Source organism: Gallus gallus, chromosome 4, assembly GCF_016699485.2.
Source record: "Gallus gallus isolate bGalGal1 chromosome 4, bGalGal1.mat.broiler.GRCg7b, whole genome shotgun sequence".
NCBI lineage: Eukaryota > Metazoa > Chordata > Aves > Galliformes > Phasianidae > Gallus > Gallus gallus.
This window is the reverse complement of record NC_052535.1, coordinates 12,595,095-12,617,041: the sequence shown is the minus strand read 5'-3', so window position 1 is coordinate 12,617,041 and position 21,947 is coordinate 12,595,095. Positions and strand designations below refer to the sequence as shown.

The 21,947-nt window shown below is 40.0% G+C and overlaps 1 long non-coding RNA gene across 1 annotated transcript in view; it reads left to right on the top strand.

The window, feature by feature from the left end:
- LOC112532402 overlaps positions 1-21,701 on the top strand; it is a 131,744-nt gene extending 110,043 nt beyond the window's left edge. The window contains exon 7 of the long non-coding RNA XR_006939085.1: positions 21,251-21,701. This is a non-coding gene — a long non-coding RNA (uncharacterized LOC112532402). The remainder of the gene's footprint in view (positions 1-21,250) is intronic.
- Positions 21,702-21,947: the final 246 nt, after the last annotated feature.

Here is a 21,947-nt window from a genome sequence, read left to right as displayed (position 1 = left end):
ATTCTTTTTACTTCTTACCTCCAGAGTCCTGTAACCTAGAGTTAAATATGGATGTATTTCAGGGAATACTAAATAACCTGATTGTGAGCAATAGAACTCCTAAGTCATGAGGGCAGTACCTGTGTACCGGTATGGCACACTCTTCACAGTCTTGTCTCTTGGAGTTCACGTTTGTAAACCTGGAAAAGGGAAAGTTAACTCAATCTGAATTTGGAACAACATATGTGAAAAAGAGACCGAAACTGTGAGGATATTCCTATAAGAATTAATATTCTGAACCCTGCTGAAGTCCTACTTTGAAATTTCCCTCGTTCAGCTATCATGCTGTTTCTTTGCAGTAAAAACTATACCTTTTCCAACCTTTTTTTTTTTTCTTTAGCAAGTGTCTGAGACTTGCGTCTATCCTAGAGATATTTTATTGCCTTACACCAACTTGAAAGTAAATCCTGACATAAAGAGATCCAATTGTTTGCCCAGGCTGGACTGCAAGATAATGACAGAGCTTGAAAAGAATCCAAAACTCTCAATTTCTTCTGTACCCTGCATTCAGGTCTGCAATGTCAATGCTGTGCAGATTCGAAACAGGAAAATAAACCATAGGTCGAACTGAACTATGCTGTAAACATGTGAACTGAATTTGCGTAGTTCGGTGCACTAAGGGAACTGATGGTTCAGAGATCAAATTCTTAAATTGGAGAGGATATGCTAGGGAGAGGTGTATTTCAATTATTATTCTATCTGGTATAGTATGTAGTTGGAAAATCTGTAGTCCCATGAATGAAAGCCTGCTCTGGCATCATCCCTTGTGAAGGGTGGAGGTGGAACAAAAGAAAACTCCCCATTTATGTGTTCAGAGAGTCACTACAAAGGCAGAAAAATATTTTGACTCTGACTGAGTAAGGTCTCTGTGCTGCTCAAATGATCTCCAAGGAATTACAAGCTATGCTAGAGAAATCTGGGAATAACCCTGAGAGGGTCATTGCTCCTTTCTCAGGCTAATAGTTTCCAAATTCTTTCATTAACCTTTTCACTTCTATCTAAAGGTCACCAGAGGTAACATGTTTGTGAAGATCTCCTATAAAAATACTCCATTTTTAATGGCTCATTTTCCTCTCTTTAACACGGTATACTGGCTGGAAACATCTAGTCATTTGTTGGATGAAAACCCCACTTCATATTCTCAATGCTCTGATCTTATTCTTTGCAGTTTTGAAAGCTATTCTGGATAAGATTCTACACTGTAAAATAAAATGAAAACCTCATTAAGATTAAAAAGAACAGGCTTCAAGCATACAAATTAATATTTTTTTTAATGTCAAAATTACATCTGTCAAAGAGCTACAACCTAACAGAGAATGAAATTCATTATCTTCATCTCCCTAGCCCTCTGGGACTCTTTTTAAAGGATCCATTAAGAAATCTGCTAAATATCTGCTTTGGAAACTCTGTAGTCTGGTTCTGGAAAAACTGTTAGTTATGGATGGCTTTTATGTTATTTGGGTTTGTTGGGTTTTTTTTTTTCATGGTGGTTTTGTTCTATTTTGGAGGGGTTTCTGTGTATGCTGTTGTTAATTTTTTTGTATGTGTACAAGTGCTGTTTACTTCAGACTCATAAACGGAGACTTATCATTTCCTTGTAATTTATAGCAGGTGGATGATTGCTCACTACAAGCATGTTTAAAAGAATAAACAAGAACATGACTTAAATATCAGTTGTTCAAGATACCCGTTATGTTCTCAGCCAAGTTCATCTTTTTCTTGCCTTGTTTTTCCATCTTTTTTTTTTTCCTCAACTATAGTGTTGTGCTGGGCAAAGGATAATGGAGTTCCTGAGTATTACACCCTCTGGTGCCTTTGTTTTTTTTGCCCCTCCCTGTCATGAGCTGCAGCAGTGTCCATCTAATTCTGAGACAGCATTGCCTAGTGGTTAGAGCACAGCACAGGCTCGTGACTCCTGATAAGGTTTAAACAACCGTATCTCACGTTCCTCCCATTTTTCAGGTTTTCTAGGGATCTTATGGAGTTCAAGTATTTGTGGAAGGATTCACAAAACTGTGAAGGAATAAGATAAACAGTAGAAGTTTATAAAGGTTAGAAAGATCTTCATAGATTTCTTTACATATCTCACTTTTTTTGTTGCTTTGTTTGCATTTATTAGATGCCAGTGACATGAATATCATCACCAGCTCTTTACTTAAACTATAACAAATTCCTGAGAGCCCCCAGAAAGCTGCTTTGATAGAGTATAAAATGCTTAGCAAGAGCTAAATGTAGGAGCTTCACCTAATCCATGGACGTTGCAGGTACAGTGGAACCTTGAGAATGGGGCCTTTTTTGAACAAAAACAAATGGCAAGGTGGTTTAAGGGTGCCGTAGGTATCCTGTGTGAGTCCTCCTTAGGTGATGGTGGCTGTTCACTTCATCAAAGCCTTGGCCACAGTCATGAAATCATAAAATCATTAAGGTTAGAAAAGACCTTTAAGATCAAAAAGACCAACCCCAACTCATCTCCACCATGCCTATTAAACCATGTCACTTAGAGCCACATCCACTTGTGTCTTGAAGACCTCCAGGGATGATAATTCCACCACTTTCCTGTGTATCCTGTTCCAACACCTCACTACTCTTTCAGAGAAGAAATATTTCCTAATATCCAACCTGAACCTTCCCTGGTGCAATTTGAGGCCATTATCTCTTGTCCTGTCTTTAGTTATCTGAAAGAAGAGATCAACCCCTGCACTGCTACAACCTCCTTTCAGGGAGCTCCAGACCCTTCACCAGCTTCCTTGCCCTGCAGTTTTCCAGCCAGTCTAGCCTAAGGTTGTCACGTTGCATAGATTCGTTGTGGCCGAAGTGCAGTAGCCACTACTTGGTCTTGTCAGGCCTCACACAGTTGGCCTCAGCCTATCCAGATCCCTCTGAAGAGCCTTCCAACTTTCAAGCAGATCAGTATAACTCCAGACATTGTACCTTGCCTGTTCTACAGCTCGGAGCATAGCGGCTGATGAAGTTGCTCTCCACAACACTAAGAATAACCTCTTAAAATGTCAAGCTGTCACTTGCTCTGGTTAGCAGGCTTGTTAGAGGACTGTTGCTGTGTGCACTGCTCAGATATCCTGGCTGACAGGATATCTGTCATGCCTCTGCTCTCTGGTTGAACTTTTGGAAGAACATTCATCAGAAATTATTTACTAGCCAGACTAGTAGCATATGAGCTAGAAAGAAGCCTGAAGCCAACTTTCAGTTGAAGTCAATGGTAAAATTGTTATCTTTATGAAGAAAAAACATATCCTGTCTGCTGGATGTCACACTATTGATTACTGCTTGACACCGAAGTCTATCCCACTGTTCTGTGACCAACAATGCCACCAGAATTAGGCTGGATAAGATGTCATGAAACATATTTCACAGTGCCTATTTGGCTGTCTAGGGGAAAGAGCATTTTGAGCATCACCTGTTTGAGTTGCAGCTATGCTTGTTTTATTACCATTGCTACAAAATGGCAGCCTTGTACTTGGATAATTTCCAAAGATGGAGGATATTTTCTACACCTACTAATACAGTAAAGGCAGAATGTTTGGTGTCCTGTTAGTTATCTGGCAGCATCAAGTGGAAAATGTTAATAACTTTAGAGACTGCAAAATTATAATGTTTTAATAGGCCTAACCTTTTGCAGCGTGACACCCTTTTAATGCTTTGATCTGATTTCAATCAGCAAAGACCAATTTTTCCCTATTATTTTTTGTAAATTACTGCAACCATGGGGCCTTGTTTATTTATTTATTATTCCCATTGCTAGCAGGTACTTCGTGTATAGTTCTATTTTAGATCCCCAAAAACTGATATAATTTGCCTTATGTTCACCACAGCAACTATAGAACTTGACATTAATAAGGTTAAAGAAGGAATTCCATTGCCTGGAGTGTTCATTCAAGAACTGGGAGAACCTTTGTAATAATGGAAATTTGTGACTGCTAACCAGCAGCCGTAAAACTGAAGAGTAGACATTCAGGGAGAAAAAGAGCAGGCTGGATGGGATGGAAATGAAGAGCAGATCTGAGAAGCTGGGGAGGGAGAAGGGGAGAGGAGACAAAGCCAAACAGAATGAAAGTGAGAACTGATATTGTGCTTAGCCAGGTAAGAGTCATAGATAGCGTACAGTTTCTGTGCTGATATGGCAATGGAATGGGAATAAGAGATGTTCTTTTGTGCATAATACAGTCCTTGGAATTCCCCACGTGGTTGAACTGGGCTGTTATAGAAAGACCCTGATCTTGACTGAAGGACCCTGTCTGATGAAGACTTTGACATACTCCTTGGTGAATTGTCTTCTCTGCTGAAAATTTCCATCTTCTTTCCAATTTGAATGCAACTGGCTTCCAGCATTTGAATCTTATGCCTTTGCTAAGTTAGTCTTATCCTTCCCTTATACAGATAATTCTGAAAGACTTATCAAATTGTTTCCATGTTTTGCTGTGATAAACTGGATAGATTTGTTTCCTCCTGTATGTTTATTAGATATATCTTCCTGTTGTTTTTCTCTTTGTTTAATTAAAAACTCCCTTTTAAATGTGGGCATGGGACTGTCTTGCACTTAACTACATAGACAGCATACTAGCCCATGCATTAAAGCAGAACCAAATTTACTTTAAGAGCAGACTGCTTTAAAAAGCAAAGCAGCAATAAATAAGCTATGATTGTCAGTCTGGAGAAACTGAAATTTCACCATAATGTGGTGAAAAAGAGGAACGTTTGAACCTGTTTCTGTGAGTGACAGAATTATGTTGATAGCTTATTGCAGGGCCGGGTGCAGTGCTCCTGTGGCTGCAATACCTGCTGTGGCTAGCTCAGCATGGGCCCTGTGGGAGAGCATCAGCCAGTCGGATCTGTGGAAAATTCAAGGGTCACGTTCAGTCTAGACCAAAAGAAAACTGTTGGGAAATGTAAGCGTCTGCAAACATATGCAAGAACTGTTATGAAGAGGACAGGGACCAATTATTTTGATTAAGCAATGAGGCCAGAACAGAGAAAACTTAGGAAAAACTGCCTAACTCCAAGAAGGGTTAGTCAATGTGGTGAGACTCCAAGGGAGGTAACTAGTCTCATCATCTGAGATATTCAAAGCTAAGCTTGACACCCATCTTCTGGGGATAGTTTAGGGATAGTGAGATCACTTCTGCTCTGAAGCGGAATGATGGATTGGGTTAAACCAACTGAGATTCCTTCTAGCTTAATGATACAGTGGTCTGCCAGTACACTCGCTTGGATGCTCAGCTTCTCAAGCAACTTTCCAGAACTAAAATCTCTTAATAGTATTTGTGTATGTGCATGTGTGTGCAACTGTAAGCACAAGGAAGACAGTTCTGTAACTGCTTGGGTTCTGTTGCAAGCAGGGTGTGAAAGGGCAGCTGGTTGTAGTGACTGACTGTGCTGCATAATGAAAACAGGGTAATTCTCCAAGATTGTAGTGTGGTTTTCTGCAGTTCCAGGTTTGTCTGTGAGTTCCCATATCTTCCTACCTGTATGTAGCAGGCATCACAGGGAGAAATGTGAAATGAAAGGGATATTAGGGGTTGTCTGAGACATTCAACTTCTTATTTTACTGTAATATCCTCAGTGTTCTCCTGGATTCAAGTGCATATCTCCTCATGTTGTGAGGTGCTGAGAAGAGTATTTGGATCTAACTAAATCATTAGTCTTCCGCGTTACAGGAAAGCGTCTTGGAAATAAAAGTACTGTGAGAGTGGCTGTGAGCATCTGGAAGATATCCTTCCTTCCTTCTGCTTTAGGCTGTCACCCCTAGGGAGCTGGTTGTAGAGCACTGACCTTGGACCTCACTCCTGGAATTTGGGCAGTTCCCCCCTTAATAAAAACGAATGATTGAGAATCATTTTAAAGAGGAAGGAAGGTAAAAGATAACTTGCTTTTCTGAAAGTCAAAATCAGGTGCTATATTAGTGCTATATTAGGAATTAGTGCTATAATTATAGCAACTAATATAGTGCTATATTAGTGCTATATTAGGTGCTATATTAGGAAAAGGATTGGAGAGTGTTAGTTGGCAGCTGGCAGAACACAAGCAGAAGTGTGTCCAGGTGGCCAAGGGGGCCAGTGACATCCTGGTTTGTATCAGAAGTAATGCAGCCAGCAGGAGCTGGGAAGTGACCATCCTTCTCTATTCAGCTCTGGTGAGGCTGCGCCTTGAGTACTGTGTTCAGTTTTGGCCCCCTCACTACAAGGAAGTCTTTGAGGCCCTGGAGCATGTCCAGAGAAGGGCAACTGAGATGTGAAGGGTCTTGAGCACAAGCCTTATTGGGAGCTCCTGAGGGAACTGGGATTGTTCAGTCTGGAGAAGGGGCTCAGGGGAGGCTTCATCTCTCTCTACAACTCCCTGAAAGGAGGTTGTGGCAACGCCAGGATCGGTCTATTCTCCCAGATAACTAGAGATGGAACAAGAAGTAATGGCTTTAAGCTGTGCTAGGGGAGGTTCAGGTTGGATATTAGGAAACACTTCTTCTGTGAAAGAATAGTGAGGCATTGGAACAGGCTGCCCAGGGAAGTGGTGGAATCACTTTCCCTGGAGGTTTTCAAAATGCACATGGATGTTGTACTGAGGGACATGGTTATCGGGCATGGTGATGGGTTGATGACTGGACTAGATGATCTTAGTGGTCTTTTCCAATCTTATGATTCTGTGTTCAGTCAGGATTGACACATCTGGGAAGATCTTAAGTCCTATTAGTGCTGGATTACTTCTGTGGTTTTGTTCAACAGCATCAAAAATTCCTGGATTTTTAGAAGTTGGATGTCTAATAGGTTGTTCTACAATAGAGGTCTTGCCGATCTAAGTCTTGACGTTACTGCGTGTGACTGGGTGGAAGTTGGATAACTGCCTCTCAGCAGGGTCTTTCTTCAGCTGCATGCTTTACCAGTCCTCCAAGTGAAGGAAAGCATAATCATTGCAGAAGTTATTTTCATGGCCATCCTAGAAGTTAATCAAGCGATGCATCTACTCACATTTAGAAGCAAAAGGAGTAGAGATGGGTGACTCCAGACCTTTAAGTGGAAAATATTGCTTCCACCAGTGTTTGTTGTTTTCTTGTTCCATTAGGTAGGAAAGTGAAACTATCCTGCTCTGTTTCTTCAGCCACCTCCTCTAGTTCTCTTGTAGGCCACAGCTACAGTTAGAGAATAGATAGCATGCTCTCGAATGCAAAAAATACCTTCTTACAGCCTGTACAAAGTTGTTTGTGTACAGAAATCTTTAGCTTCCCCAAGCTTGATGTCAGATGGAGCAACTCACAGAACTTGGGTTCAGGAGTGCTTGGCTGGCACTCAAACACAGACAGCCATTACAGCTTTCTTTTTTTTTTTGTTGTGTACAGGGAAAGCATTATTGGTCCACTGATGAAATGTCTGTATAATAGAGATTAGCTTTTATTTGTTCTCAACAGAGCTGTGAAAAAACAGTAAATTAGAGAATTCTGTAATTTGCATGATTCCTGAAAAATTTTAAATATACTGTTGCACTTGTTACCTTCCAAGTAAGGTAACAAAACTTCATATGGGGATTTTACATCCTTCTTACTCTGCAAATACATCTATCTTGTGCATGTATGTATATAAAACAGTTTGAGATCATGTGGCTGTAATTCCCCCTTGAAAGGAAGAACAAGTATGTATTTTTCTGGTGAGGATTTTTAGAGTCTTTTGGTCTCACATTATGTCAAAATGAGATTTAAACACATTTGACTTAGCATCTTTCCCTTTGATCCCTAAAGCAGGTATTAATTAAAGCCAGGAACCCTGACAGCATGTGAGAGCACGGACGTCAAAGTGACGAGGTGCAGGGCACTCGAGTGATCTGTGGAGGAGCAGAATCAAGCAGTGGCATTCTGTTTATGTTTACTCTGCTACTCAAGGTTGACCTTACAGATATTTTCTACCCTGCCTATGCCAGCCATCAATGTTTAGTTCACCCAGGCTCTAGTATGAAGCTCATTCCTCCCTGGGTTGCCTTGCAGCCCATATTGCTCTGCAAGATATTTGAGCTTTACCAAGTTGTAAAGCTCTTGAACGTAACTACAGTCCAACTACAGCAGTCCTACAAAAGCGCTTCTGACTCCTGAACCTTTTCTGCTTCTTCCCATCCTTAAAAAGTGTGAAGATACAGTCAGAAGGAAAGACAATTCCCTGACATAAGGTTTGGAACTGTACCCCAGCATATAAACTGAAAGATTTTGGAGCAGATTGCAATATGGTGTAGACTGGACTAGGGGATACCAAGGCTCACATTGACTAACATAATGAGAAGTCCATTTCTGCGTGTCTGTATAAGCAAATCCCATCTTTAAAACATTACAGCAATGTTAATTACTTACTATATCTTTTCCTCCACGTTGATTTTTGTAAAAGTTGTTTTCCTTCAAAACAGTTTGATCATTTGTGTCTCTGCAAGTAAATACCTACAGCTAAAATTCCTCTGTATTAGAACCTATTGTGTACAATGCTAAATTTTGCATCTCATGTTAAGTATTTCCTAGTTTGTCTTGAGTAGCTGTTAGGATTTAGTGCTCTTAAATGGGTATTGCAATTTTAGTCAGTGCCAGGAAAAAAGTAATAACTCCTCTTTAGTGGGGCTTAGGTTTTAAAAGTTAATGAGGGACACTTGAAAACTGGCAGTATTTCAGTCTAAGAAGAAAGAATGAGATGATGAATATGATGTAATGAAAAGGGGAAAAAATATAGAACGCCCTTCCTTCCATTTGTCCTACCCCCAAATGCTCTTTGCTCTTATGAATTTGGAGATGTGATGCTAGAGTAATAATGAGAGAAGATCACTAGGGCACCCAGGTCTATCTGACAATAAAAAAAAAAAGGAGATGCAGTGGTAGGAAAGGTGGTAGAAAAGTGGTAGGAAAGGAAAGGTAGGAAAGGACACGTAGGCATCTTCTTTTTTCTCATCTTTTTCTTCATTTTGTGGTTATTTAGGAGGCAGTACTTATGTATGTGGGTGTAACTTAAAATTAAAAACACTATAGGCTGGAGATCAAACCAGCAGACTTTTATATCATAAATATTGTTTAGTCATTGCTGGACTGCTTGGAAATCACAGAAGTATCATAAAGTCCAATGGGAAGGGATTAGGAATATTAGTGGGAGGATTTCTGTGGATTATAAAAGTGTTATTGCAGAGCTTTTACCAGGGATTATGAGCATTAATCTATGGCTACATCTGTAATTCTAAGAGCCCATGGGAATTTTTCAGAAAGTGCACGTACAGTGATAATAAATCACAGCCATGTGATTATTCAGAGATGAACTTCAAGCGAGGATGATGGAGCTTTACAAACCCCATTCCGAGGTTATGTACCTTAATTGCTTTTATTTCCATCCTCCAGCACCTTTTATTCTGGATGCTCCAGAGCAGATGTGCAGCATACAGGTGGGCAGGAGTGCTAATTTTTAAAATTATTTTTCTGCTGCCATGATCATTTTTTAAAGTAGCCCACAGAATATGCTTAGTGCTATGTAACTGGTTTATGGACTTAGAAACCCTACTAGAATGTCATCTTAAATGAATTTAACTGTTGAAACTGCGAATCCCAGCCAAAGATCACACATTGCAGCGTTTCTATGAAGCTGTCTTGGCTATGTGTACTTCCAAATTCAAATCATAGTAAACACTACCTTGTATGGAAGCTCCAAAACCTAGATTAATAAAGTATTTTAATCTTCTGTGGATCAGTGCACACAAACATACAGTTACTCAAGTCAATTTTTGTGTCATATCATGTCATATTGTAACTGGTTTTTCTCCTGCCATTGCAGATTCTTTGCTTATTTCTGGCTCTGCACGTAGCATGTGGTTTACCCCTTCTGGAGTAAGCCATGCAACTGCACACAGTTCAGAGACAATATTCTGATCCTTAGATGCTGTGATTCTTGGGGTAGGTGGACTAGCAGGTATTGAAATGTTTAGCAGTGTTTTGTGTCAGGCTTTCTCAAGGCGGCTGATAGCTCCTGTCCAAACAGACAGCAAGTTCTGTAGTGCCTGCGTGGTGGCACTGATGTGTTGCTAGCCAGGGTTTGTTGAATTGAAGCAAGGCCTGATCACGCTCAGCATTCCGATGACCAGGACACAGAAGCATCACATGGGTGAGAATATTTATAAATACTTCTGGGTTTATAAAGACTTCTGGGTAAAAATGTAACGCAGGAAAAACTTGTGTTACAGGTTTAGAGCCAGACAACGCACACTTGCACACACAGAGGGGGGTCATACTAAACTCCACGGAAGACATCAGCCCCACCTGACTCCCCCAGTCGTTGCTTTCCCTGAGGGATACTCATATGTGAGATATAAGAAGTTCTTACGAGAATATGTTTGCTGAAAAATGGTAAAAGTTTTCATCGCAATCTTCAGAAAATTGTGGGAATTTAAAAATTTTGCCCATATGGCACAAAAAAAAGGGGGGAAAAAAATCAGCCCATTTTCCCTTAACCTCAGCTGTCAGCCAGAATGTTTTGGCAGAACTTCTCCTTTAAGAGCAAAAACATTTCCAGAACCCAACAGTTTGTTGAAAGCCATGCTTGAAAAATGATTTTTTTTTCATTGAAAATTAAATTACTCTGTACAAAATTTTGATGGGAAAGTTTGATTACTGAGTGGAGAAGTAAATGCTCCATTTTGGTTTTGGTATTTTCAGGCAACAGATCCGAGCAACTGCTTCATTTCATTTCAATGGATTGCCTTTAGGAATGCTATTAATCAAAAACACTTAGAAGGACATGGATATAAAGTGCAGTGTTGGGGCAGCTGTGGTTATTTCACTTGCTGTCTGGATTATACTTTCTAGGTTCAGAGTTCTCCTAGAGTTTTGATATGCCTGAAAAAAGCTGGGAAATGCTATGAAGTGTAGTTGTGTGTGTGTTTGTGTGGGTATAATCAGTAATGGTGAGTTAAAATTTTAATATTTCTTCTCTCCAATATGATACTTACTGAAGAGTTTATCTTCCTGCTCTGTTGTAGAAGCTGTGAAAGTACAATTAAAGAGTAAGAAGTAATGATTAAAGTGGGATTTGCTCCCATTAGTAACATGATGACTGGAAAAGTACGTACAAAATCTAAAATGAACAAGAGAACCCCACTTGTCTTCAGTTGTATTCTTGACTCTATAGAGGGAGATGAATTAGCATTTTATTTTATTTATTCCTATTGTATCTAGCCTGATCTATTTCTGTTTAGACCTGGTTTTGTCAGAATACATCGTCTTTTAACTGCCTAAGGCAAATTCATTAACATTTCTATCACAACCAATGAAAACCAAACAGCTCCATAAAAGAGATGGTAGTTTTCTTGAGAGAAGCATCTGCATTTTACAGGCAGAACAGTATGTATCTTTTTTCTGTATGCTCTTTTTAATTAAAAATTTAGAAACACCAAAGACATTTAACTACATGCAAAAAAGTTGAAGCCATCATTTACTGTTTTTTCATGTTGTCTGTCTGTGACAGAGCCTGTGAATGTCTGACTGCATTTCAGGAGAACAGCATGTGTAGCACAAATTGGGTTTTTGTACACAATTTGTACTCGAATTGCTGTATGGAGCACGATGATAAGTACGGGAAGCCTTTCAGACTGGACAGCTGTAGCTATATGGTACCTTGTAGATCCTAATTTCATATCCAGTAAATAAGGAAAAGAATTCTGTACCTGAAGACTAATCCTTACGGAAAGTCAGGAAGCATTGTCCTTAAAGTGGGCCTAGTGTTCAGCTGTAAATCATTACAGCTGCCTTTAAAATGACATAACTTCATTGATTTATAACAGCTGAGAATCTGCTACAACAAGGAAAATACTTAGTAATTGCCACAGTCCTCTCGTAAAAGCTCAATGAATAACAGATATTTTGATGATGGTAGAACTGAAGCTGGCTCTGCATTCCCTATAGGCTGCTCCCCAGTCTTCCCTGTCAGCCTGTAGCGTGATACAGATAGTGCAAAAGCTGAGGATGGTGCAGTGCTGAGCATACCCAGGGCATGCCAACATGCACACTGATCTGGGATTTCCAGCATCCTTTGGGGGCTTGTGGCCAGCAGTTGGCACTGCCTTTGGCTCATTTCCTTTCTGCCTGATGTGTGAGTGGGCATGGGAGCATTGGAGGACAGCTGGCAGTTATCACAGGTGTTTTGGGTGGCTGAATGCACTGCAGGGAGAAGGAACTGTGGCCAAGTTCTGCATGGATTGGTTTATAAGGAAAAACCTACATAAATCTGGGAAAGCCAAGTGGAATGATGTTTGTGGCTGGAGTAGGGCTTGCAGTCAGATATGAAGTAAGAACGTGAGAGTCAACAAATCGCTTCCCAAGCCATGTGAACATATACATTCCTCTGTGCTCTGTTTCTTCTGCACAAAAACTCTGAGATATTTTCATATCTAGCCAGCAGAGTGCTCTGAGGAGAAAAATAATTTATTTTTAAGATGGTTTTTATGATACTAAGTTACAAAGCTGCTTCCAGCTAGACTGAGGTTTGTGTTGCTTTCTCTCACTTTTTATTGACCAAGCCAAAGTTGGAATAGGCGAAATCCAAATGTTAGCTACGCAGAGCCTTTTTCCTTGCTCTTTCTTGACAGTGTTCTCCTTGCAGGTGACTTTCAGTGCAGCACTTCAAAGTGAAGGAAGGAACCAGTCAAGCCATGTTTCAAAGATATACCACTGTCACTGTTTATTCAGACTTTCTTAGTAGCTTCTGGCATTTATGTTTTTTCAGCCAGAGGACCAACATATTGGGTTTCACAACCAGTTTCTCAGCAATGACCTTCTCTGTTCAGAGCTGACTTTGTTAGAACAATTTTTGAAGTTGGAGCAGGTTTTTACAGCTTTGTAGATCATGCTAACACCCACCTGTGCATCTGCCACGTGCACACAGTCATTGGACAGAATGCTTACTTTTCGTAATTCCTAACTCTGCGATTGGAGAAGGTTACTGTGGGAATTTTCATCTGATGAAAGGTCAGTTGGGAAATGTGAGGTCTGACATTGCTCTTTTGCACAGACAGCTATAATTGTCTTCATATTTTTTAGCTCCATAGTTATTGAAAACAGACGTAAGAAAGAAAAAAAAAAAAAGCAAGACTTTAATAATTTAAAACTCCCTAGAAGAAAATGCAGGCTTTTTTCATAAGCTTTCCAGCCAGAGCTGAGAGCTTTATGTTATTCCTCCCTATAACCTACTTCTGTCAGTCTCACTGCTTTCTACAAACTCAACTCCTGCTCATGATGCACAGCCAGCGACATGAAAGCCCTAGCACTAAGAAGGTAGCACTCGAAGTTGCTGCCAAGTGACACCAGAGCAACTGAAGGATATTCCTTTCTGCGTAACAGCTCTTTATTTGTCAGATAAGCCATGTTGCCATTAACACCAAACTTACATCAAATTTTACGCACTCGGTAGTGTGTAAAATAAGCATAACTAGCCTCAGTACGTAGGAAAATTCCCTTAATCTTAATGGATTATTCTCCTTCTAGGAACTATGTGGTTATAAAGAGTGGTGCTTTGTGATGGGAAGCTCTGCTTCATTTACAGCTTTCTGTTAATTGCTTTCTCTGCTGGACTGTGTTGCCATTCCTGCTGTGTGTTTTGTTTCCATCCAGTGCCAAACACCAAAATAGTTGTTTCTCAGCTTGGCCCTTCCACTTTGTACTTGGGCCACAGTTGAAAACACATCAAGCCTCCTTTTCGATTCCTTGTAACTGACAATAGGAAAGTATTATCCAGTGTGATTTCATGGAAATACGTTCAGAGTATCAAAGCAGGTTAGGTTCATACTGACTGTCTTTATTCTGGGTATTATCTGTGATACTTGCGTACTTTTGTTCTAGGCCACATCTTATCTGTTGCCCTGAAACTGGCAGGAGGCCAGGTAAAGCTGGTACAGAATCTGCTCTGGAGGTTCTGGTTAATTTTAGGAAGATGAAATCATGTGTCCATACCAGAGCTGCATGCAGCTTGGCTGAGGGACCTGGAAGTGTGGGATCCTTGTATGAGGGCTGCTCCAAAAGTAATGTCTCCTGTTTTTCTCTGTTTGTGGATGTTGGTGATATGGCAGAAGAGGTTGAACCTTCACACCAATATCCCGTTATGCTTTATTGCTGTGTGACAGATGTCAGCAGAGGGGCAGTCTGGCAAAATCAGTTTGTGAGTTTAAAAAATAGCATTTAAATAAAACAGCAATGGGTACATACTATAGTGGTAGCAGTGATTAAGTACTTTAAAATCACAGTTTGTGTTTTGTCACTCTTTGTCTCTGCAGCGTGTAATGTATACATCTTTTTTTTAATTTTTTTCTCTCTTTTTTCTCTCTCTTTTTTTTTTTAATTAAAGTTTAATCTCTAGGTTAAGTCAGTTTGAAATGTGGCTTGAGGCATCAGCCTACAGCTGACCTGACAGGAGGGCTCATCTCTGGCATAGCCAGTTGGATTGGCCTGGGATCTTTGGGAGGAATCACAAGCTATCCGCCTTCTGGCCCTCCCCTCTCTGCTCCATTGCCCATCTTCAGCCTTTAAAGACTCTATTCCAAATAAAGCTCTGGAGTGAGCATAGAAAGAATTGTAGCCGACATAGAATAATTAAAAGGATGTAAATGGAGGGTGGACACTGCTAAATGATCTTTCTTGAAAAGCTTGTTGTAGTGACTACCTCCTCTTTGCACTGTTTTATCCAGTGTGTGGCTGTTATCCTCATTTACACGGGTGCTGCTGCTTCAGGCCATCATTGCACTCACTCAAAGCATTCTCAGAACCTCCCATGGGAGGTGCATACAGCTTCAAAGAGTGTTTGGAAGGTACAGAGTGGTTGCTGGCTCATTTCTGGACTCCGTGTAAGTTTGCAAGGAAGTGCGTCTTTCAGACTCTTTTGGAGAATTGTAAACATATTTTTCTACTAAAAGTATTTTTGCATTTCTCCTATACCAAATTTATTCTTGCTTTTTAAAGCTAGTTCTGAGTTTAATTCAAGCAGAATGCTTTCATCTAAAAATAGTTTGCCTGCATTTTTTCTCCATTAGAACAAAAGAGGCTGTGGTGCTGTTCTCCCACCTCATCATACTGTTCTTCCTCAGCGGGCAGCAGTGATGCCAAGCTGTAAAGATCCGTTCCAGTGCTTGTATCTGGCCTCTTGGAGAAGTCACACGTAGCTCTGCTGGCAGTGTAAAAACAGACTCTGGGTCTGTGATGTGGTTAAACCTATTGATGAGTTTCTGAGCTGTCTAGTGATGGTGTTTTCTGTCACTTCATTGTGCTTGTTCAAACTATTGTAAAAAGCTATTGCTGTTGCAGTACAGTGTCATGGAAGTGTCTGGTGGTGCAAAGTAGGATGTCTGGTGAAAGACTGGGAGACAAATGCCCTAAGGAAGGAAAACAAACACTAGGCACCAAAGATATTGATATTTGCGCCAAGCTTTCCCATGAGCATTGTGACGAGTTTCCTGAAGATTAGGAAACCAGGAAATCTTTACAACAGATGGAAGGAGTCTGGAATATGGTTGATCAGGAATGTAGAGTAGAAAGCAATCAATACTGGAACCAGGTCCTGAAGAGAAGGGTCTATAGAGCCTTCTATAAGGGTCTACATTGATGTGGTAGACTGAAGAGTAGTTAGCAGCAGGTAGGTTCATTTTATAGCAGTATAAATGGGAAGTCAAGTCTGCCGGTCAGTCTCTAGCTGTTCTTTGGTCTGGTCTCGGTTTATTGGGTACCTGACTGCCTGAAAAGCTGGTTGTTGACAGACCTTCATCTGCAGAGCTGAGAGCCCAGTGGAGCCTGACAGAAGTTACGTTCCTGGGAACTGGACTCAGGGCAGAAGTGCTGGTAACCTAGATTCAGTTATTATTGGCTCCCAAGTCTATCTGAGGACCATTTACTGTCTCAAATGCTTTTTAATATGGTGACAGTGTAGATAGTGCTCAGAAGTTCCTGCTTTTGTGTGAAGTCACGCTCAGAGAAGTTACTTGCTCTTGAGGAACATCTGCCATAGGCTTACAGAACAACTCAGCGTATGGCTGTTGATATCTGGGGAGCTGGGGCTTTGAGACTTTGTGGGGAGAGTGTTTCTTTTGTTCTATTTTCAAATTATTTTTCAGTTACTCTCCCTGACATCTTGAGAAAATACGCAATTCACTGAGTGTACTGAGTTCTGTGCTGCTGTACTGGGCACGGCTGCCAAGGTTGTAATACTTCCTAATTTCAGCATACATGAATTCACAGTCATCTTTAAATGATATCAATAACTTGCTCAATGATTTCAGACCTTGAAACTTGAAATCTGAGGTAGCGTGAAGGGTAATTCCAAGAAAAAAGGGCCTAAATAACTTCAGATCTTGCCAGACCATTTGGTGTTCCATTGATCAAGAGGCAGTAACAAAGACTTTGAGCAAACCTGAGTTTAAGTTGACATTTAAACAACTGTGGAGGCAAATTATGATATCAGAAGCTGGCAAAGGAGTATCTGAGATGACAGAAGATGGTGCAGGAGAAACTTTTGTTAGCTGTTGCCATGTCAGATCTGTGGTTGTGCTTCATGTGGCTCCAGTCCGTAGAATTAAGCAATCATAGCTGTGGTCTTGCTGAACACGTTACTGCAGTTGGTTGGCTTTGTTATGACTTACTCTTTTTTGTCACAACATTGCAAAGCGCCTCACCCTAATTTAAACCATATGGACTGAGATCATGTCATACTTGGAAAGAAACCAATCAAGCAAGACATAAGAGAGTGGGCAGGCCTCACTTGTTTTAACAAACTTAAAGAAAACATTTTAGAGGGGATATTCCAGAAAAACATGCTTACCAAAAGGCCTTGAAATTGCTGTTTCAGCTCATACATTATGCTGCTTCTCAAGTATTGTTGTGAATCCCTCACAATTACAATGCCCTTCGTATTCTTTTGTTGAACCTTCCTGCTTTCTGGTTAAAAATATACATAGGAATAAGCATGAGTACTGCAATCTTCACACTTTGTTTACGAATTATTATGCCAGATAAAGATGTTACTGTTAACTGATGCATAGGGTCTTGCGCCCATCTGGCTAAGTAAAAATGAAGAAGAATCCTCAGTGTTTTTCTGCTTAAATTACTGAAATAAATAGAAGCAAAAAGAAGAAAATTATTGCTGAGAGTTCTTAAATGCCTGGTAAACCCACCAGCAGAAGTGGTGAAAAGGAAAATGCAGGCTGCCATACTTAACATGTTTGGAATCATTATTTATAGAGAACTTTCTGATGTGTGCATCATGGATTTGTCTTTGAGGCCATACCACTACCCAACCTTTCAAAAAGATGCTCTGTCTTTTCTGAGCATTTTGTCTGGATTTATTCTCATATCAATTTTTTTCCTACCAAGGAATAAAACTATTTTTAAGGTGCTGTAGATTTATTTATCAGTAACTCAGCAAAGTGCAGTCTAGTAGTTATATGTAAATATGCAGATACATTTATAGGACGTGTTACTTCCCATTTGTCTAACCATAAGAAACATTAAACTCCTGGGAGGAACAGCAGAGAAATTCATCAGGACAAATAGATTTTATTACTTGTAGAACTCTAGCTTTTGCAATTTTAACAAAATCAATCTAGCATAATAATGGCATTGTATAAAATCATGGTCCAGTCAAATGCGCAGGTGTTCTCATCATGAATTTAGTTATTCTTTCACTAAGATCCCATCATAAGAACCCATAGGTGAACTACCAGATGGCTATACTTTAAGGATATTTTTTTCACATCCAAATTATCAACTTTCAATTATATTTTTGCAGTTCTTTAATGCTGATGATTTTCACCTCTTACAAATTCTCTTTTTTTGTTTTCCCCTTTCAACTGCTGATTGGATGTCATATAATACGCTGGGTGGTCTGTAGTTACTTTTTGACTATTTTGAGCTAAATCTTCTCATCTCTTGCTATCATCTGAGTTCTTTTAATTTTGTGTGATTTTATGTCAATTTACTACATTGTAACTCTTATGTCTTACTTCCTTTGAGTTATTTTCTGCAAAAAAGTGGCTATGTCTTGATTTATATTAATAACTTCTTGATCCTAGCTATAGGAAATGTATCACTTAGCCAGCAGCCTATAAGTCCTGGTCTACTGTATCTGTATATAGATTTCAAACTGATTAGAAAACATGTTTGGATGGAACTCTTTCTCTTTTGCTACTGGTTGTTTTATTTTTGACCCAAATTTCTGCTCCATGGCTATTCACTGTTGCTGTTACTTTAAATATGGGCTCGTGTTAAAACCCTTTACCACAACTTCATAGTTAGGAACCTTGCAAATGGGTGTTGAAAGTAGTCTGCTGCAGCCTACACATGTCCCTTATAAGATTTTGAAATATTGGGGTTTTTTTCGTAAAATCAAACAAGACTGCACATAGCACCACATTTTTTATGGGAGAACTTGAGTTTTCCAGCTCCAGCAGTTCAAGATAATCAATATTAACTTCAGAAAGGGTGACCCCTCCATAGATGATGATACGGTAGCTTTAAGCATGTCTTTTGGCGTGAGTGATGTCTGTTTTGACTTGCTTAGATGGTGCAAACCAGGAAGAATTCCACTGATGTTGCTGGTTTTCCATCAGTGCAAGTAAGATGAGAAGGAGACCCACTTCACTCTAAAACAGCCATGAACACAAGGCATGGCACCGTAGTGCTTCTTCACTGCCTCTGCCAAATTTTAATGGCATTTCTAGGCAACTTGGTGAAACTGAATAACACTGAAGTTCCAACAGGGATAGCATTAATGGCTTTATATGCTGCTTATATTTGATATCTTCAACAGATACTAAACTCCTCAAAGAGACATTTTCAAACATAATTTGCTATCCTGTTCAGACCTCATCACCCATATGTTCAGAGCAGGACAAGAGCTCTGAGTGCGGCTGCAGGACTTCAGCCAAGTGTTAGCAGCTGTACAAAGAAGCAGCCTGAGCACAGAACCAGCACACAGCATATGGAAAGCCAGGGATCTTGTTTCCTGGAGTCCATTTGGTTTCTGTTTATGCTTTTTTTTTTTTTAACAATTATTCAATATTACTCCTTCCAACAGACTGCGCATTAGAAAGATCTAAAGATGTTTTCTTGGTGAGCATCCATTCCCCTTTTATTTCAAGCTGAAAGCGAAAGTATGTTTGACAGTAAAAAGTCAAAATACTTTCTTATCCTGACACTCCCTCCTCCTTTCCTTTAAAGATGTATTTTTCAGCCAATTTACAATTTGCTTCTAAATCTCTTTCCAGATTCAGCGTATAGAATAACTGTATAGTTTGATTAATTTTCAACTGGCAGGATTATATTTTATCTATGTATACACTTGAGTGTGCAATTTCTATTGACTTATGTCAGAGCTTGGACCAGTGTGGTGAGAGGTAAATTACTGCTCACAACTGTTTCAGCACTCCTGTCATAAGAATTCACAGCAGTGAACCAGGAACAACTATTTTTTTCCACCTTTCTCTAGGTCAAATCTTGTCCTTAGTTAGGCACAATTTTGGCGTATCCCTGTAGTTACTCCTCAGCTTTATGTAATGCAGCTGGTCTTAGCAGTGAATTGGAGAAGACAGAGTATGATGAGTATTATTTGTTTTTTCTAAGGAAAGAATGAGTTGTAAGGATGAAGAACAAAGAAGAAATAAGCAAAATCCCAAGGTCTTTCCTCTGCTTTAGGCAGTTGAAAGTAAATAAATTGAAACTATTTTCATTTACATGAAGCACGGTTGAAAGTTCCCAGAGCAATTTTCACAGAAGTGGAATTTTCACAATGTTATCTTCGCCAAAGTTTTATTTCCCTCAAACGTTGTATGGTGTGTTTTCAGTTGCCACTGTCTGCCACAAAAGTGGCTCTGCTTCAGTGGCACCATCTCAGTTTGTGAGTGTTGGAAAGAAATGCTTGGTGTGAAAGTGAGATTCTGACACCAGGCAAATTAGTCATCCACTTGTTTGGGAGCGTGGTTATTGCCAGTTCGCACTCACTCACAGTAACTACAAAGAGACTTTATGTGCTGCCTTAGCATTTCAGCAGCATTAAGCACAGAGTGTGCTCGTTTTTGACCAGGTGGAGCTAGGATTTTTGTATCTCTTGACATGCACAATTTTACTCTTAGCAAAGCTATTCTTATGTCACCTTGCTTAGATACATTTGAAGGTGTTTTCGTGACACAAGCTCAATGCAATGTACTGTAGCTCCTTCCAAGAGCTACAAACTAAACTAAAATTTACCTCTGGGCACTTCTGACCTGTGGAAGGGTTCGAGCCCAGCCTGTGCAGATAGCTCTCCCTTCATAGCTCCCTTCATAGCAGACTAAATTGAAGCTTGAAACAAGATGATCCATTTGAATCTGGAGTCCAATTTAGTTACCGGAGTACCTTTTTTTTTTTTTGTATGGATCCATTTATTATCCTTCTTCAAGCTACAGAATCTTACTAAGCCATGGTACGTGCGTGGGTCTTCTCCACCTGGATTAGCTGTAAAGCAGACGTGCTCACACTTAATGCTGCTGTTGACTGGTGCTATGAACTTCCTTGGCTCACCTGGCAGGCTCTCAGGATTTAGCTTTGGAGTTTGATTTTTTTCAAAGTATACTTTGGATAAAGCAGAAAGAAGTGAAGAAATGTTCAGAGATGCTGAAGCATTGTGTCACTTGCTGAGGTGCTTGTATGACTGATTAATTATTGCCTAATTATAAACCCTTGGGATCATACTTTTCACCAGTGAGAAGAAAATGTTACACAGACTGCCAAGAAAAATCACATTTTCCATCCCAGCTGTTTTCTGATTAAATGGATACACCGTGAGTTTAAAAGAGCTGTTCAGCTGCACTTCAGGATGTTTTGCCTTTTGTTTATCCCTTTAGTGTCATGCCAAATAGAACCTCTACTTCACCTCTCTCTCAGCAGAGGATTTTTGGTATCTAGCAGCAAACGGATAGGTACAGCCTAAAGGACAGGCTTGGCATTCACTTTTTCCATCTTGGGTTGTTGCTGTGTCTGCTCCAAGGGAAGGGGTCAGAAATGCAATAACGCTCATACTATGTAGCTAGGCAAAGGAACAGTGAATTTGTTGCACTTCAGAACTTTTTTCTTTTGTATTTTTTTTTTCTGTTTAAAGTAAAAAGAACACTGTTCTGAAGATTTGGAAATAGTTCAGATGGTTAAACTGGTCTGTAGTTCTTCTTTTTTTCATTTCACGTGTCTTTTCAGAAGCAAGAAATCCAGTTCTTGGCATCATCGTTCACAAGCATCCTGAAGTCTTTTTTTGATGCACGTGTGGTTCATGGAGAACCATTTTGGAACCACAAGTAAGAGAGCAGCGAAGTTATGATTATCTGCTTGAAATATGGACACCCACTTTGGTTGTGGTCAATACCTACATGTGATTGGGACTGTGGGTGAATGTGGCCTTCTGTGAGCAATGAACAAATTGCACAAGAGTTGTGTGGACTTCAATGATAGAAGCTTGATTTGCAAGGTAAAGGTCATTGTGAAATAATTTTGAGACAAACAGGAGGAAAAAGGGGTAACTTTTAAGAGAGTAGAGCTCGGAAAACCTCAGATTTCTCAACTTATTGCTGATCTATTATCTTGCATTTCATGCAAAAGAAAAAAAAAGTTAATTGACCTGTTTTTAAAGCTTTGCTGAAAATTAGGTGATTACTTGAACCAGGACTGTAAATGTGGTGGGTGTGGTACTACGTGCCTCTGTCCTAGCAGTACAGTTTGCTATCTTCAGACTGAGGGAGGGGATCCTGCCCCTCTGCGCTGTGAGACCTCACCTGGAGTGCTGCATCCAGATGTGGAGTCCTCAGTACAGGAGAGACGTGGAGCTGTTGGTGTGCATCCAGAGGGCCACAAAAGTGATCTGAGGGATGGAACATCTCCCTATGAGGACAGGCCAAGA